Below are 17,246 nucleotides of genomic sequence, written 5' to 3' on the forward strand. Positions count from 1 at the left end.
TAGGCAAAGATTTTTAATTTATTCACTTAAAGGTTTTTTTCCACAGCTCATCTCAATCAACTCAAACCTCTGGCAGCATTTATTTCTACACTGCAAAAACAGCTCTACTTGAAATAAGCCAAATATTCCTAAATCTGACAAAATTGTTTTGTTTTGAGAAAAAATCTGCCACCAGAGTAAGTACAAGTTGCTTGCAGCTAAATGGCTTTGAATCTAACTGCTGTATACCTTTTAATTAGACAAAACTTTCTAAATTGTATGATGAATTTAAGAACATCTCACTTATTACAAGGAAAGACACTCTGATATTTGAAAAATCCTTACAAGTAATGAGTATTATGCTTTCTTGAACAACCTGTTTTCTAGAATTATTTTCTTATTTTAGGGTTTACACCGTGATTTAGATTTCCACATAAGCCAAAAAAGCTTACTATAGGTAAGCCTACATTTTATATTTTATTTTTGGCCTTTATTGATAGAGACAGTGAAGAATTGACAGGAAAGTAGAGAGAGAGCGAGAGAGAGGAAGACATGTAGCAATGGGCCATGGGTCACTCAAACCCGGGCTAGCCGCTTTCAGACATGAAGCTAAACTGGCACCCATTAAATACATTTCTTAAATTGAAAAGTTGTTTAAGTGGCCTTACTCTTAAAATAAGAAAGTCTTATGAAAGATTATTTTTCTTATTTCAAGAATCAAAACCAGAATCAGAATTGAGTAAGGTTAGATTCATTTGCTAGTTTTAAGAATCTTAGCCAAGTAAATTTTGTCAGATTTAAGAAAATCTCGGTTATTTTAAGTAGAGCTGTGTTTGCAGTGTACCCTGTAACTGGTAAATAAAGCTCAGAATGAGCTGAAATATTTTGTTGAGAAAAAGTTAGACATATTTTCCTAGAATGAGCTTCATTTTCTTGTGCAAAACTTGCTTGTTAAGAATATGTTTTCTTTCTAGGCAAAAAATATGAAAAAAAATCCATAAACAAGCATTTTTTTACTTGCAGTGTGGACATGTCAGAGGCCCCGTCGCCTAAGCCCTCAGCCAGCTCTGGTTTGAATACGATGGATCTTGATCAACTGAAGAGGGAAAAAATAAAAATGCAACTAAAGGTTTTAAAATTACAAGAAGACTATTACACTTTGAAAATAAAAGAACTGAAAAAATGAGGATTAAGGCTTCTGTAAAGCTGATATTGCAGAGAATAAATTAAAAGATCAATCTTTACATCCACAAACTGACAGATTTTTTGGAGGTTTCTTGGGTAGAATGTTACTTTTGACAAAAGCTACAAAACCAAGTGTGCTGCATTTATACACCGTACTTTTCTTTGCTATACTCAGGTTTCCTTTAGTATTGCTGATTACCATGTATAACTTTGTTTTTAGAATTAAACAAATAGCTGATATTTTCTTCTTGTAAAATGTGAATAAACAATCTTTATGCTTTTTATCTGTAAATTGTGCAAGCGTTATAAACTGTGTTTCCTTTGGACTTTGCCCAACCTGTAGTAATCATTGTAAGAAGTAGCCTTTAAACAGCATTGTGCAATGTCTTGAGCCACAGCTCATTTCTTTATGTTTTGCTTCCAAGGAGCACGAGCTTTTAAAAATTTGTTGGACAAACACAATAGGTGCTCTTTTACTTTGAAGCATTGTTAGTAATACATCAATCATATCTGTGACAGATGAACATAACTGTTTAAATTCCAAAGAAATTAGACCCCCCAAAAAATTCATGCAAATTTGTCCAACCATAATAAGAAAATATGAAATGAATAAAGGAGAGTTACAACACTGTGCAAAAGTCTTGAGCCAGGACACGTCATGCAGAGATATGTTAAGTGTCCAGCTAATAGATCTTTGGGCATCAGTTGGTTCCACAATAAAATAAAAAAAAACATTTCTGCCTGTCAAACTGTGTTATCTTTGTCTTCTTTCATAGATTCAACTGAAGAAATTGTATGTTTTTGTGACAGGCTGCTAATAACAAAGTACCTAAAGATACAATTTAATACTGGTTCTTTGCTAAGTTATTTGTTATATTTAGACAAAGTGCCACGTTTTGGGTTTTTTTCTTTGTTTTGCTTGAATGATTCATAGGTCAGTGTTAACTGGCCTAATCCCGGAGAAAAAAAAGACATGCAACTCTAAACGTTTGCATAGTACTGTATGGTCAGCTACACAAGGACTGGACTGATAAGAGTGAAATCATGGAGAACAGGCTCAAGGATAGATTTAAACAAAAAGAAAAGAAAAGAAAATCTGTCTCCTTGGAACCAAAACATATGAAAAATGACACGTGACTCGAGATTTTTGCACAATACTGCAATAATGTGCAATTCTAATATTAACTGTAATTTTATTAGGTTCTTAGTAGCATGGCCTCACAATAACATGTATAAATGTCAGTGGCTGCAATGTTGTATGGAAAAAAAAAAAGAGACAAAATAAATTGAGAATAATTTTTTGAACTTAATCAGAACACAACTGTTATTAATTGTGAGGCTTTACCTGCCTTTCTGATGCGACGTGATAACTGAAAAAAATACTGACATTTATTTCAGGTATATTCTTGTGTTGATTAAGTTTCAGTATATAGTTTCTTTTTAATGCCGTTCAAAGTTTTTACTAGAACTACCTGAGCAATTTCTCGCAAAGTGAAAACACTTTAATGCTAAAATTATTTTAACATTACCTAATAAGAGTGATTCAGGACAGATAGTTAGTTATTTTCAACTTTTCAAGCAGTCTTTCACAAAGAAAGAACAGCCTGTCTCCTCTCTCCATCTCTCATCTGGCGCTGGCTCTTCTGCCTCCTCGTTCTCACACACTGCTGAGTTTGTGCTGCTGTATCATCAGGAGTGGAAAGCCTCATTCTCATCAGCTCTCCCTCAAAAACACCACAGATGATCTGCAGCAGTGGATTTTTTCAGTCTGTCCTTACTCTGGACACTTGTCAGACATGGAAATCGAATAAGTTCCAGGATTAAAACATCATACTGGACAAACATTGCACAAATGCTTGACACCACTCTTGTTACATTTGAAGAACGTGGGATGGGGGTTTGGTGGGCGGCTTTTTGGAGTCTTTGTATCTTTGCAATAAAAACTTCTTTTTACTTTTGTCTGCTTTGCCTGCCTCTGTGTTCTGCTTTTACCCCTTCTCATCTTCACTCTACACCACAGCTAAACCATTCAGTGATTGTTAATCTAACTGTATATCCAAAACACCAAGAGACTCTGTACATCAGTATTATAAATGTGTGATTAAACTTTGCAAATATGAATAGTTTAGGTAGTTACAAAGTTACGAAGCTTAAATTAGTAGCTTAGTTATTTAATAAGTTACCTAGCGAAGTAATTAAGGTTTGTGGGGTTGATAAGTATGAAGAAATGCAATGGGTTTTTGAGTAAGTTGCCCTTTGTCATGTGACAAGTGGTCTGACCATAGTCAGTATATCCTCAGTGAACTGAAGTTGGACACTACAGGTTGTTTAAATTTAAGCTCTGACTTGGGAGCCTTTAAAATCTGGTCTTAAGGTGTCTCAGTAAGTTAGTGGGAGTGCTTTTTCTTTCTTTCTTTCTTTCTTTCTTTCTTTCTTTCTTTCTTTCTTTCTTTCTTTCAACTGAAGGAAGTCTGTGGAGAAAGGTGGGCTTGAGAGAGAGATTGAAGTCCCCTTGGCATTTCTCTTGGCCAATTATGTTGCGGGTCAAACTGACCTATTTTGAAGTTAAATAATGTAAAAAGAAATTAGCTAAAAGCATTTTTTAATATGAAACTTGCTTGGCTTGTTTATGTTACATAGATACTAGAGATGCTAGAGATCGATACTGGAAGCTCGATTTTGATCACAGAGGGGGAGGATGTGTCTGAAGATGAGGTCAATTCAGAATCTTATGATTCTGATTCTGAACCAAATAAGCAAACTGATATTCATAACCCTGCAAGCAAGACGCTCACATCAAAGAATAGTTCATCCTCAAATGTACTTCAGGGAAAACTATCTTCACAAAACGTAATTTAAAAAAAATCATATTTGCTCCAGAGTAATTCCAGATTACTCCAGAGAGAGAAAAGTTAATAGCTGTTATTATACTTTATTCTTTTTAAAAGTCAATATGTAAAATAAATAATAAAATAAATAAATAAAATAAAATCAATGTCATGAAAAAAATATTGTAAAATATTGTGTTTTATATGTAGGTTGTTCAATATTAAATATTGATTGAAATTGTTTGTAATAGCATTAATAATGAGATATAAACAATGCTCATTTGAATTTTTTCAGTTTCTGACACTTTTGGATAACTAAACATGTCCTTGGTCAAACTGAGCCAGGAACATCATTGCTGCACCCAAGAAATGAACATAACAGGAGGTTTATTGTAAGATTCAATAAAAGAAAGTGTATTGAGTATATTGTGATTAGCAGCGGAGTTTTGAAGAGAAGACAGGGTTACCAGGTACAAAAGTTAGGTGAAGAATAGATACTTTCCTTTGTCTTCAGTGAGAAGAAGCTTTGCAGCAAGTCCCACATCATGAAGAGTTTGAATGAAACGCTGCTGATGGTTGTAAGGTGTCTAGTGATATGCTAGGCTATTGGAGTAGCAGCTAAATAGCTTTGGGAACATGATGATTTTGATTCTGCTGTGTTGTAAGATTTTTTTACAACTTATCATGGAAAAATAACAGGGCTTTTTCAGTAATAGATGATTTATCACTGAGATCTATAATAGATTACGGTTACTGGTTAGTTAGGAAGAAATGACATTAAAAATGTGATTCAAATGTATCAGTCAACAATTAGAAAATGTTTCCATATAGCATTAAAGGTTCTCTTCGGGTAATTAGGTAAAGCAACTGTAAAAATGCTAAGGAAAAAAATAATTAAGTGCTATTACATGTTTTGAAATTATATGGTCCATTGTGAAATTACTTTACAGCAATATGTAGTCATGTCTCGCTTATCAGTAACTGCAGAGTACCGAGCATCCTCTGTTATTAACGTGAACCAGATTACACACCGGAATAGTAAGTCCTTGGATTCATTTTACCCAGAAGATCCATGCATGAAAGGTCGAAGTATAATTTTTCTGGAGCTGTTGAAGTTTTAGGCTGTAATGACACATTTATTTATTTTTTTATTTATTTTGTTCATTCATTTCAGGCACAAAAAAACACATGACAGTTTTGAGCGTATTCCCTATTCTTTATTGTCCTACTTGTGTAAATGCAAATATATATCGGCATGTGTGAATTCATTTTTCACAAGCCAAGACTGCCTAAGTGAAACTGCCTTTCTTATTGTCCCTTCAAATAAAGACATACATAATAACATTAAAATGATTTTATGTGATTCTTTTTGTTGCTAACATTAATGTTAGCCTGTTTTAATTAGAGAAAGGTCAATTAACATCAGTGTCATTGCACATTACCTGGATTATATTTAAATTCAAAAATATACAGAGATTAGTTAACATATTTACTCCAGAAGATGATCCACAGTGATGTAAAGCCATTGTGTTCCCCATCTGCAGCCGAGCATTGACTGACTTTTCCCAGCAGAAGATCGTCCAGCAGATTATTTAAATCATATATTAACTTTTATATAGGCAACTGTGTACTGTCTGTAATAGGTAAATCACCTTTTCTGCTTTATTTAGAATAATCTACCCCCACTTTATTTGAATAAATAAATAAACAAAATGCAGGTATACAGAGAAAACTCAGATGTCCCTGTTTTACACGGGGACATGAACACAGCGTGAAATTTGTCTCAAAATTAGACACATTTGTAAATCTTAGTTTACGCTTGCGGATCATATCGTACGTGCATTTGCTACCCTTTTAAGGTATATTTATCCACTATAAATCTCCTTTTAAATCGTCTTACCTGTAAAAAATGCCGTCTTTACCGGAAGTCAGGGTACACACCTTTAACGGTGTAACTGAAAAGTTAAGTTTCATTTTCCTGTTCTGGAACATCATCTGCTATCTAGTCAGCAACAGAGGTAAGTCCCTATTCCGGTGTTTCACCACTCTGTTCTTTTTTAAAACAAGTTGTGTTTCTATATATGGATAATGGATGTATGATTGCTAGAACTGATGATGTGCTGCCTATTCGCTCTCCTATGGTTGCTGATGTTTTTGCGGATAGACCTTAGTGTTATTGTAATTACAGAATGTAACTTTGTTTACACACACACACACACACACACACACACACACACACACACACATACACACACACACACACACACACACACACACACACACAAGATCAAGAAGGGTGGCATGGGGTGGCAAGTGCCACCGTAAAATGATCTCTTGCCACCCCAAGTGCCACCCTAGTTTTTCACATAACAGTGTTGTTTATAAAAATACACTTTGAGCGTAGTTACACTTAACAGTGAATATAAATGCTAAAACCGAATATATTGCATAATGTTTCCCCCTTCCACCATTAACAAATGGTTCAGCCCATAGGGCAGACCGGCTTTTTTCTTGTTTTCGGTAGCAAAGATGCTTATGATTGTGCCAGAGCACATTTTGAACAACACCATGGGAATTTCAGATTTCACACAGGTGACTGGTGGTTGGTTGTTACACTCTGGAAATGGAATGAAGGTGAGTGTTATTAGCAGTGTAGGGACTAACGCGTTATTCAGTAACGTGTTACAGTAGCGACTTTATTATTGTGGTAACGAGCACGGTAACTAGTTATTATGCCAAAATCAGGAACGCGTTACTCGTTACTGGGATTTAGATAGGGTCGTTATTCGTTACTTCGTGTGGTGGCTATCGCGGAGCTTCCACAGATTCAGTAACATTAGCAAGTGGTGGAGGCCAGCAGGTGGATGAGGGAAAGGGGAGGCAGGAGGAGCAGAGACCCGAGGCGGCCGCCGGTGTGAACTGAACTTCAGGTAAGAAGTTATGACCTGCAGTCTATCTGGATCAGATATAAACCAAGTTTAGGTGGAGTTTATTTTCGTTATGCTGACTTTTTCGTACTGTGTACTAGCTAGCATGACGGAGTTTCTATAGAGCTGGGTGGGTGCTATGATGTTACTGATGTTGAACTTTATTTTGTTCATAAGGTTAGTTATTAGAGTTGCCAACCGTCCTGTAAAAAACGGAATCGTCTCGTATTCAGAGAAAATATTACGCGTTTTGTATTGAGGTGAAAAGGAACACAGTTTGTTCCGTACTTAAGCTACAATGAAAAAGACACAAAGGTGGATTTATTCTGTGTTTGCTGCACAGCTGCCTCTTCTTCTCTCATTCTCTCCCCCTCCCTCTCCTGTTTCTACTTCAATCATGAAACTGATCAGTGATCAGCTGATCGGCTGATCACTGACCAGCAGTTTTTACAGCCACAGCTGTAAAAGCTGCTGGTCATGATATCAGTTTGGTTATCTGGTGAGAGGGAAACGTGAAGATGAAACCAGGAGATGCCCTTACTGAATCATCAGAGCTGAACAGGTGATGGAGAAACAGGTTTACCTTTTAGGTCACATGAATGAGTTGAAGGGAAGTTATGAATTGTTTCTGAGAGACAAATAACACCAGGATCCTTTTCTAAGTAGCTGACAGCTGGTAACTGTGCAGGGGCGGGTCTAGCAAAGTGTTGCCAGGGGGCCAGGTAGGGCATTAACAGGGAGAGGGGGGCACAAAGAAGTACTTTTCTTTCTTATTCTCATTTAAAATATCTAGCTTTTAAAAAATAATTATCTTAATCTTACAACAAACGATTGATAGATTGATGCATATATACCATCAAAACAGTGTACATCACTGTCACAACCAGTAGCGGTTTTAGATACGGGCGACACGGGCGGTTGCCCGGGGTGGCATCGTGGTGGGGGGCGGCATCACGGGCATCGAGAAAAAATAAAAAAGCTCGTACTCATGCTGCCCCGACATCATGCCAGCGCATATTGGGAATGGCATTTCTATCGCCCATTTGCTGGGAGTAAGGGCGCCCTCCGTTTGCGAGGTGCGCCTGCTGCTTGCGGCACAGGGAGGAGAGGGCGGGGCGGCGGGGGATTCTCTAGGTGGCTGGAGCAGCATCTAATAACCAACTTGCAAAATAAAACAAAATAAAAACAAACCAACAACACGAAAACAGCAGTATATAGAGAGACGAGACGACGAGGCTCCAGTTACAGCAGTGGAACTAAACAAACAATAAATATAAGAAGAGTAAGAAAATAAATGTACACTGTAGGATTAGGGGTAAAGGGATCAATAACAATTTAAAATGTATATTTTATATTTTGTTGATTTAAAGTCTCACACAACCCGTTTTTAAAGTTTAAAAAAAAAGAGAAAAGAAGAGGAGGAGTGTAGCGACTTCCACAGTCGCTAGATGCTGGGGATGGAGCCTGCCTATTTGCCTGACGCGCTGTCAACTCTACGCAATAATGCGAGAGGTGGAATTGTTTGCTTGTTTATTAAAGTGCTTGAAAAGTTTACAGAGCAATGTGATTGGCTCGCGATTCAAACTCTTAAAACATCACAGCTCTAATGCAACAAGGGGAAACTCGTTGTGCTGCGGTCAACAAAAACTACGGCTACCCAGCCCTCCTCTCTGTCAAAATCAAACCAGTGAAAAACAGACTGACAGCGCCCTCTTAATGTCACCACTAGCACCCACGTGAGAGGGCGTGTTCGCCCGGGGCGCCAAACAGGCTAGGACCGCCACTGGTCACAACAGCGTTTGTTTTCATTCAAAGGCTTTATGATTTTTCCTATAATGGCGGGCCGGTCTCTAGTCAAAATGCCCGGGATGATTTTTTGTCCCAGTCCAGAACTGTATGCAGCTCATCTGCAGTCTGGTGTTACCTACATTTTCCTATTCGGAAGGCAGAATTTCCGAGTTCTGAGTACAATCGAAAGCACCACGACTGCAGTTTTTGTGTTGGATGTAAAAAGCGCACATTACGCTGTGACATAGGCTAGAATCATGGAGGCGGTCAACGACGGTCCAGGTGTGGGATTTCTCTTGTGGAAATATGCACATTATCTTTTCCTTTCTGTTGTTAGGTGGCACAGTGCACTTATGGCAAGTAAGCAAGCTAGAAGACTGGCCATCTTGCTGGGTATCCAGTTACGGAAGCAACACATTAACAAGAGAATTCAGAGTAAAACCAAAGTTACTTTCCCTAGTAACTAGTTACCTTGAAAGTAATGAGTAACTTGAAGTAACTAGTAATGTAACTAAGTTACTAATTTAAAGTAACTTACCCAACACTGGTTATTAACCCTCTGGGGTCCACGGACACGCTGCACCTCCAAATCACATGACTGATTTAAGCTGACACAGCAACAAGCTGCAGCCACGCTGAGTCTCTATTTCAGCCCATGTTGAAAGTTCGGACTTCAAAGTATACACCGGTTTTTAAATTCTAATTACAGGCCAGTAAATCCAGAGTTATGATAAAAATATATATATAAGCCATGCTTTTTTCTAAATACTGTTGTCACGTGTGTGCGTGTGTGTGTGTGTGTGTGTGTGTGTGTGTGTGCGTGTGTGTGTGTTTAAAGCGTTTTCTAAGGACAGCACGAAAACAGTAAAGAAAGAAAAAAAGCCACCTTTTCCCTATCGGTGGAAAAATGTACCATGTCGACCAATTTAAAAAACAGTCACGTAGGATTTGGTTGTTTCGGAAGAGGGGGAAGTGTTGGGAGTGACGGTAACGTCAGCGAGACAGAGCTAGCGAGTTTTTTTTTTTTACTGTCCCACCTAATTTGTGGGGCATCTTATTGCAACACCTGATTGTTCTCTCATGTTAGTTTTAGTAATATTTTTTAAATGGTTGTACAAAATAAAATAAAAAACGGCAAGTGTATTGGCTGCATAGATAACTAGTTGTATATGTTTACAAAATGTGTGCATAAGTTTTCAAAATGTACAATTTATATTTGCATTTCAAGTTATAAAAATTATAATTGAATCAACATGTCTGTGGGGTTTTTTTTACAGTAAAAAAAATACTACTAGGATTTTAAGTTTTTTGTGTGATTTCAGATCAGTAATATTAATACAGTATGAAAAAGCAACTAAATTCAGGCACGTGAGGTTGAGCTGAAAAGAATGATACCAAACAAGGCAAGGGGAAAAAAAATAAAATGAAACAATTTGAGGGTGAAATACAAATGTAAAATCAGAAGGAGTCAAAAATGGCCAATTATATTTTGGACCTCAAAGGGTTAATCCAACAAATCATGAAAAATTAGGTTTAAAGTTTTGTGTTTGTAAATGAACCGCCCCATGTTGTGTAGCTTTCTGGATTTTATACTTATTGGGCTACATATTTATTATACACACTATACAGTACATAGAATCAAATGTTTTATGTAACTAAAGTGTTTAATTATGTGGGCTACAGAAAATAATTAAGTTATAGACTATATTTATATGAAAAACATGTATACTTACTGCATTGGAGTCATTTTAACCATATGTAACACCTGCATGTGTTTGAAAAAAAGGGCTTTGATTTTGCCACCCTAAGAAAATTTCTCTAGATCCGCACCTGGAAGTTGCCAAATTTTGCTTATCAATAATAGAGTCCTAAGCATCCTCTGGTATTGACATGTTGATAAAAACTGTTGATTTGGGTTTCTATGTCATGAGCAGCTCCTGTAGGAATAATGTGTAGGTGGACCAGAACCTTTGTCCTTATAGTGTATTTCACTTTTGACTTTTATTGTATTTACATTAAAGTGTTCACATTAAAGTAGACGTAAAGTGTTTAGTGTGTTGGCAGCAGTTCGTGTCATGTCTTCAGATCAAAAGTTGCAAGAGAAAAACAATAGATGTGCTTTTACTTTAAAGCATTGTGAGTAATATATCTATCATGTCTGTGACAGATGAATATAACTGTTTAAATCCTAAAGAAATAAGACAAAAACATTTGTTTTTCAACCATAATGACAAAGTATGAAATAAATAAAGGAGAGTTACAGTGCTGTGCAAAAGTCTTGAGCCAGGACACATCATGCAGAGATATGTTAAGTGTCCAGCTAATAGCTCTTTGGACATCAGTTGGTTTACAATAAAAACAAAAAAAACAAAAAAAAAAAAAACAATTCCTGTCAAACTGTGTTAGCTTTGGCATTTTTCATAGATTCAACTAAAGAAATTGGAAGAAATTGTATGTTTTTGTGACAGGCTGCTAGTAACAAAGTACCTAAAGATACTATTTAATACTGGTTCCTTGCTAAGTTATTTGTTATATATACAGTGATATTTAGACAACACTGCATAGTCCCTTGAGTTAGGTGTGTTTTTAATGCTTGAATGATTCATAGGTCAGTGTTAAGGGGCCTAACAATCTAAAAAAACATTTCTCTGAAATATTCAGATACAAGGATGGCACTGAAAACAACTGAAAAAGAAGCTAATCCAACCTGATCAGTTCTTTAAGTTAATTCGCAATTATATTGCACTAAGGAATTCAAATATAGTCAGTAAATCCCAGTGAAAAACAGAAGACATATCTATCTGTCATCTATCTGATCAATTCACTGACTTGAAAGTTACAATGAGTTTTGTCAAATGAAGTCTAAACTGAAATAAAACAAAACATGAAAACGTTGTCGTCAGATCACAATGACAAAACCTCAAAATGATAATGCTGAGAATTGTTTTCCTCAAGACCAAACTATTAGTATCAGTGTCATGAGCTGAACTCGAGATCTGTGCAGTGGTCGGCAAACATTTTTCGTCTCTCGCAAAACAAAAGATGAACAAAGAATTCAGTATTCAGGTGTGCTATTTCTTTTTATGATCGTGTCACTCGGGTAAGGGCTCACAAATGTTGTTTCGGGTGGAAAGACCTTTTGACACAAATCAGTGATAACCCTGAAATCTGTTTAGGAAGAGTATATTTTCAGTTTTGAAAAATAAATGGAGAGGAAAAGATCTGTGGAAGGGGAAGACCAAGAAGAATATAGATTAAGGAAAAGATGGAGAGTTGAATACAATGAAACTTCTGATGATGAAGATGAGGAGGAGGAGGAGGAAGAGGAGGAGAATCGAAAAACCTGGAAGACAGAAGGGATACGTAAGTCCTTAGTTGTCCACAATTTCTTTTAGATATTTGAATATGTTTCTCTAATTTTATGGCATGAAAATACATTCATAATATTTTATTATGGAGGCATTGTTATTATTATTGTTGTTGTTGTAATTTTTTTCCCAAAATTTAGAGTTTTTGCCTGTAATCTGTGGAACCACAGAGGGCATCCTTGATTGTGAGAAGCTGGAACAAAGTGAGCAAACACAATCATCTGAGAAGCATAAGCACATTTCATGTAAACTGTTAAACAAGAAAACACTTTATACTCTTTGAAACTGTGCCTACAAATAAAAATCACATATATAAAAAATGGAACTTAACTTTCTCTCCAGCTGAATGAATGCATGAATGGTTCATTGGTGATTCTGAATTGCCTTTCCCCCATCCCATGACAGCTGTGAAACATGATAGCTCTCCATCAGTCATTTGGGAAAAGTAAATACAAACCTACATTAAAATAATAAAAAATAACCTTAGACTGGATTGCAGATCAGGTGCGAATATTTAGAACTTCTTTAAAGATTGACAAGAAAATAAAAAGAAAGCATGTTCCTTGTGCTGTTCAAATATACAATTTTTTAACAATGTGCACTGTTTTAAAGAGGATCAAATGTTAACTTGTCAAAAGTTAGCTTTACTTTTTAAGTGTTCTTTTCTACTTTCATTTCAATTTTCCTGTGTGTTTGGATGATCAATTTAGGTAAGGCGTGTATTGAATATAAAGGTGAATGGTATAATCCACCTAGCTTTGAGATACTTGCAGGGAAAGGATCAAGTAAAAAATGGAAATCAACAATTCTCTACGAGAATCAACCTCTGGAGTATTGGATTAAGGTACTTTTTTCCCATTTCTATTAATCAAAGAAAATCAGATTTCACTAAATAAACTGTCAAACTAACTTTTTACAGAAAGGTTACCTAAAAACCGAGGGATACAGAAAAGGATGTTTCAAGACTAGAAAGGTAACTGAGCATGAGAGTACTGTAATTCTTATTTTCAAAAATGAATTAAAACAACACGATAATTAAAGGTCATTTTTCTTGAACCTTGAATCAAAAGGAAATACAATCATCCGGCTCTGAAGAAACTGAAGATGGTAATGCTGAAGGTAAAGACCAGCTTTCAAACAGTGAGGGAATGCTAGTGGAAACAGAGCAGAGAGAGTGGAAGCTGAAAGTGCTGGGAGTGAAGAAGATAACGAGAAGAGAAACACACAGACGGAGAAATAGAAGATGAGACTGTGTCTGTTGTTGCCCCTAAACATACTGACAAAAGTGTTATTAATTAAATGATGTTATTTCCTGTTGGCATGTAACTAGCCTAACAAAAAGTGTCTGTGTATGAAAATCACTCTTCTTTTTTCAGAGAGGACAACAAAACATACAATTTCAGCTGCTGCGAAACATGCACTAAGGGGGAAAGAAATAAAGATTATGGTCAACAGATTTTTTGAAGAAAGACAGGTATATATATATATATATATATTGTGTTCTTTTAAATTTTAATACACTTTACTGTCTGGTATTTTTGGTCCTCATGTGAATCTTAATAACTTAAGATTACCCTTATTTTTTATTTAGGCAATATCATCAGGTTGGAATTTTAATGTAAAAAACACAATATTACAAATCACTGGTTACTCTAACCAGTAACTATTCCATCAAAGTTTCATTTCCTTTTTGCCTATCAGTGAACCTCCATATTAACAATACAACCATACAAAAATAATGCATTAAATGCTGAAACTTGGGAAAAAAATTATATAAAATATATAGTACTATACAAAAGTTTTGAACAAGCCCTCATTTCTTTATATTTTGTTTGAAAAATGGTAAAAGGCGGCATCAATTTCTTGAAACGTGCAAAGAAATACACCAATATACAGTATAAAAGATTTGGTACGGCCCCCTTTATCCTTCAACACAATTCAAACTCTTAGGCAGCTTTCTTGTCATTTCTTTAAGTCGTCTTCAGGAATAGTTCTCCAGGTTTCTTGAAGGACATTCAAAGCTCTTCTTTGGATGTTGGCTGCTTTTTGTTCAGTTCTCTCAAGATGTACTGCTTCAATAAAGTGTTTTTGTGTGCATTTCTATTCAGGCATGCTTTTACTGCCCTGGCAGTGTGTTTGGGATCATTGCCATGCTGAAAAATAATCCCTTTGCCAAACGGATGCTTTTAAAAAAGTTTTGGATTTCTTTAAAACAGAAGAGTAATATATACCTTGGGACCAGTGCCGCTCTTTACCACTCAAAATTTTAGTTTTCAATATTTCACACCCTTTCCCAATCATACAAGACCATACAAGCAGCAATTAAAAGGAACATTAAAAACAGCAAATGTAAGTTGTCCATTATTTCAGAGGGGATTTGTCAGTTTCTGCCATGTCACTAATTTAGGACAAATAATTTAAAAATGACTAACTGTTGTTGTAAATGTAAATCTAATTTAAATGTTTAATTTTGCCTCAGGGAACAGGTGCTTATCACCCCGAGGGGATGGACCATCCAGGAGAGTGCAGCAGCTCAGCAAAAGTTAACACAACCACTGCAGCAGCGACGCTCATTGCTCCCTCACACATACATGACCTATCCATCAACGGGAGTGATGGGGAAGGCAGTGAAGACCAGTTAACACAAAGCAGTGAAAGAAAAGAACAGGAAGCTTCCACATCTTTGGGGATAGTGAATAAAACTGAATCCAGTGTCTTAAACTCTGGTATTAAAACAGTTTAATATCAAATAAACATTTAATAGCAATGTGCATTTTTTCATATATTTGATTAATTGACATTTTGACTTTTACCACGACGCAGGGATAGAGGACAGAGAAGACGGCCATTTAGCGCACTGTGGGAATGAGAAAGAACAAAACAGAGAAGATCCTCTTTATATGCTGAGATCTGAAGTTACTGGAAATACCAGAGATGTGGCAACACAAACTGTGCCGAAAGGGCTACTGAGTGAGTTGCATGTGTTTTGGCTTTCTTTTTTTGTGTTTTTGTAGAAGACATTTCTACTAATTTTACAAGTCTTACTTTTAACCTCTGATTGTGTTAGATGAGTTAGGGAATACAGCTGTTGTGGCTCAGTTCTCAAATGATAATTGTTCTAATAACATTCTAATAACAGTGTGTGAAATCCTTCATAAGACTGGTTTACTGCGCACAAATGAAGAGCTTTTCCCAGTGTTAGCATTTACAAATGTTCTAGGCACACAGCTAAACTGTCTGCTCTTTGAATAGTTGTAGATGTCTTTGCGATTAAAAGACATCAGGTGTCGTTTCAAATGAATAGTTTTTCTCTCCAAAGTACACAGATGATTCACTTAATTCAGTATACCTATTCCAATGTTCACTGATGTGAAGATCTAATCAGCCAGTCACGTGGGAGAAGCTCAACATGCATTTAAGAATGTAGACAAGGTCAATACCATCTGCTGAATTTCAAACTGAGCATCAGGCCAAAATTAAGCTTTTGAAACCAAGTCCAAGCCAAGAAACCAACCCATTTAAATGAGCTCTACCAATTCTGTGCTACCAATAATGAGTGGCGCAAGAGATTGAGCAGTTCATCTCCTAATCTGAAGTTTGTGGTTCAGTCCCTTGCTGCTCCAGTCTGCATACCAATCAAGATACTGAACCCCAAGTTGCTCAATGTTTTAAAGAAAGCGCTTAGATAGAAAAAGCATAGAGCAAAGTGCTTGGATAAATGAGGTATGTTGTATAAGTTGAGTAAAAAAAGTGCTAAATACAAAGAAGTCAAATTACCTAAGAGTCACAGACCTTATGTGGATTGGAGAAAGTGCAAAAAAAAATTCACACTAACAATTCTTGTTATTTAAAGTCATGGAAAATGTTTGATGTACAATCGTTTCAACCGGGAAAAACTACAGTCCATCATTCAAAGCACATAATTACCATGACATTCATGGTCATAATGAGTGCATGTAAACTTCTGACCACAACTGGAAGTGACTTTGAACATGCAGGGCTGTTGGTGCCAGTTACACCGGTCTGAATATTTCAGAATCTGCTACTCGGGTTTTCCCAAACAATCATCTGTAGAGTTTACAGGGAATGGTGCTAAAAAGAGAAAATATCAAGTGAGCAGCAGTTCTCTGGTGTAAAATGAGGTCAAACAAAAATGGCCAGATTGCTTTGTGCTGATAGAAAGACAGTAACAGTAACTCAAATAATGACTAACTGCAGGTACGCAGAAGAGCATCTCTGAACACCAAACCTTTAAACAGATGAACTATAATAGCAAAAGATCACACAGTTTAAGTGCTGCTAACTTCACAACTATTTTGAGAAACGATTTGATTCTAACTACTAATAGTAATTACAAATAATTAAGTGTACATACATAAATCTAATGCATTGTTATCCCTATCAAGAAGCAGAAATACAGCCTGCAGAAGAAACTGAGGGAGATATTGTTGAAGATAAGGACCAGTTTCTAAGCAGAGGGCAGCTGGCAGTGAAAACAGAGCAGAGAGCTGAAGAGAAGGTCGGGTCTGGACATGAAAGCAAGGTTCTAAACTCAGAAGATGCTGGGAATGAAGAAGAGGAAGATGAAATGGAAATGGGAGGAATGGAATCTGAAGCTGTACCTGCTGTTGCCTCTAACCACACTAACAAGTGTGTTATTAAAGGTGATATTTCCCACAATTTTCCTAATGGAAAATAGTAAATACTTTATTTATGGGTGTATTAATTTCACTTTTTGGTAACATTTTGTCTTTTGTAAAGAAGGCTCAGCAGACAGGGGAGATGCACAGTCAGCAAACTGTGAGAATGAGAAAGAAGCAAAAGGAGAAGATCCTCCTAACATGCCAAAATCTGAAGTCACTGTAAAAACCAGAGATGTGGAAAGAAACACACCAATCAAACAGCAGAATGTGGAGGAAAAACCGGAAGAGGAAATGAGTGAGTTGTTCAAAAACCGAAATCACTAGCATGATTTCTTGGATTTTTTTTTAAGAGAAAAAAATCCAAGTTCAAGTATTTATTTTATTTTTTATTATTATTTTTAATCTTTTCTGGTCTTTTTCCCCCCAATGTTTTCTAAATGTACAGGTCTTTCCTGCAAACCTCTGGCTGTGTCAGATGAGTATGAACATAAAGATGTCCACTGCTCTGGCCACAATCTAGCTGAATTA

Source organism: Pelmatolapia mariae, linkage group LG4 (assembly GCF_036321145.2).
Source record: "Pelmatolapia mariae isolate MD_Pm_ZW linkage group LG4, Pm_UMD_F_2, whole genome shotgun sequence".
Lineage (NCBI taxonomy): Eukaryota > Metazoa > Chordata > Actinopteri > Cichliformes > Cichlidae > Pelmatolapia > Pelmatolapia mariae.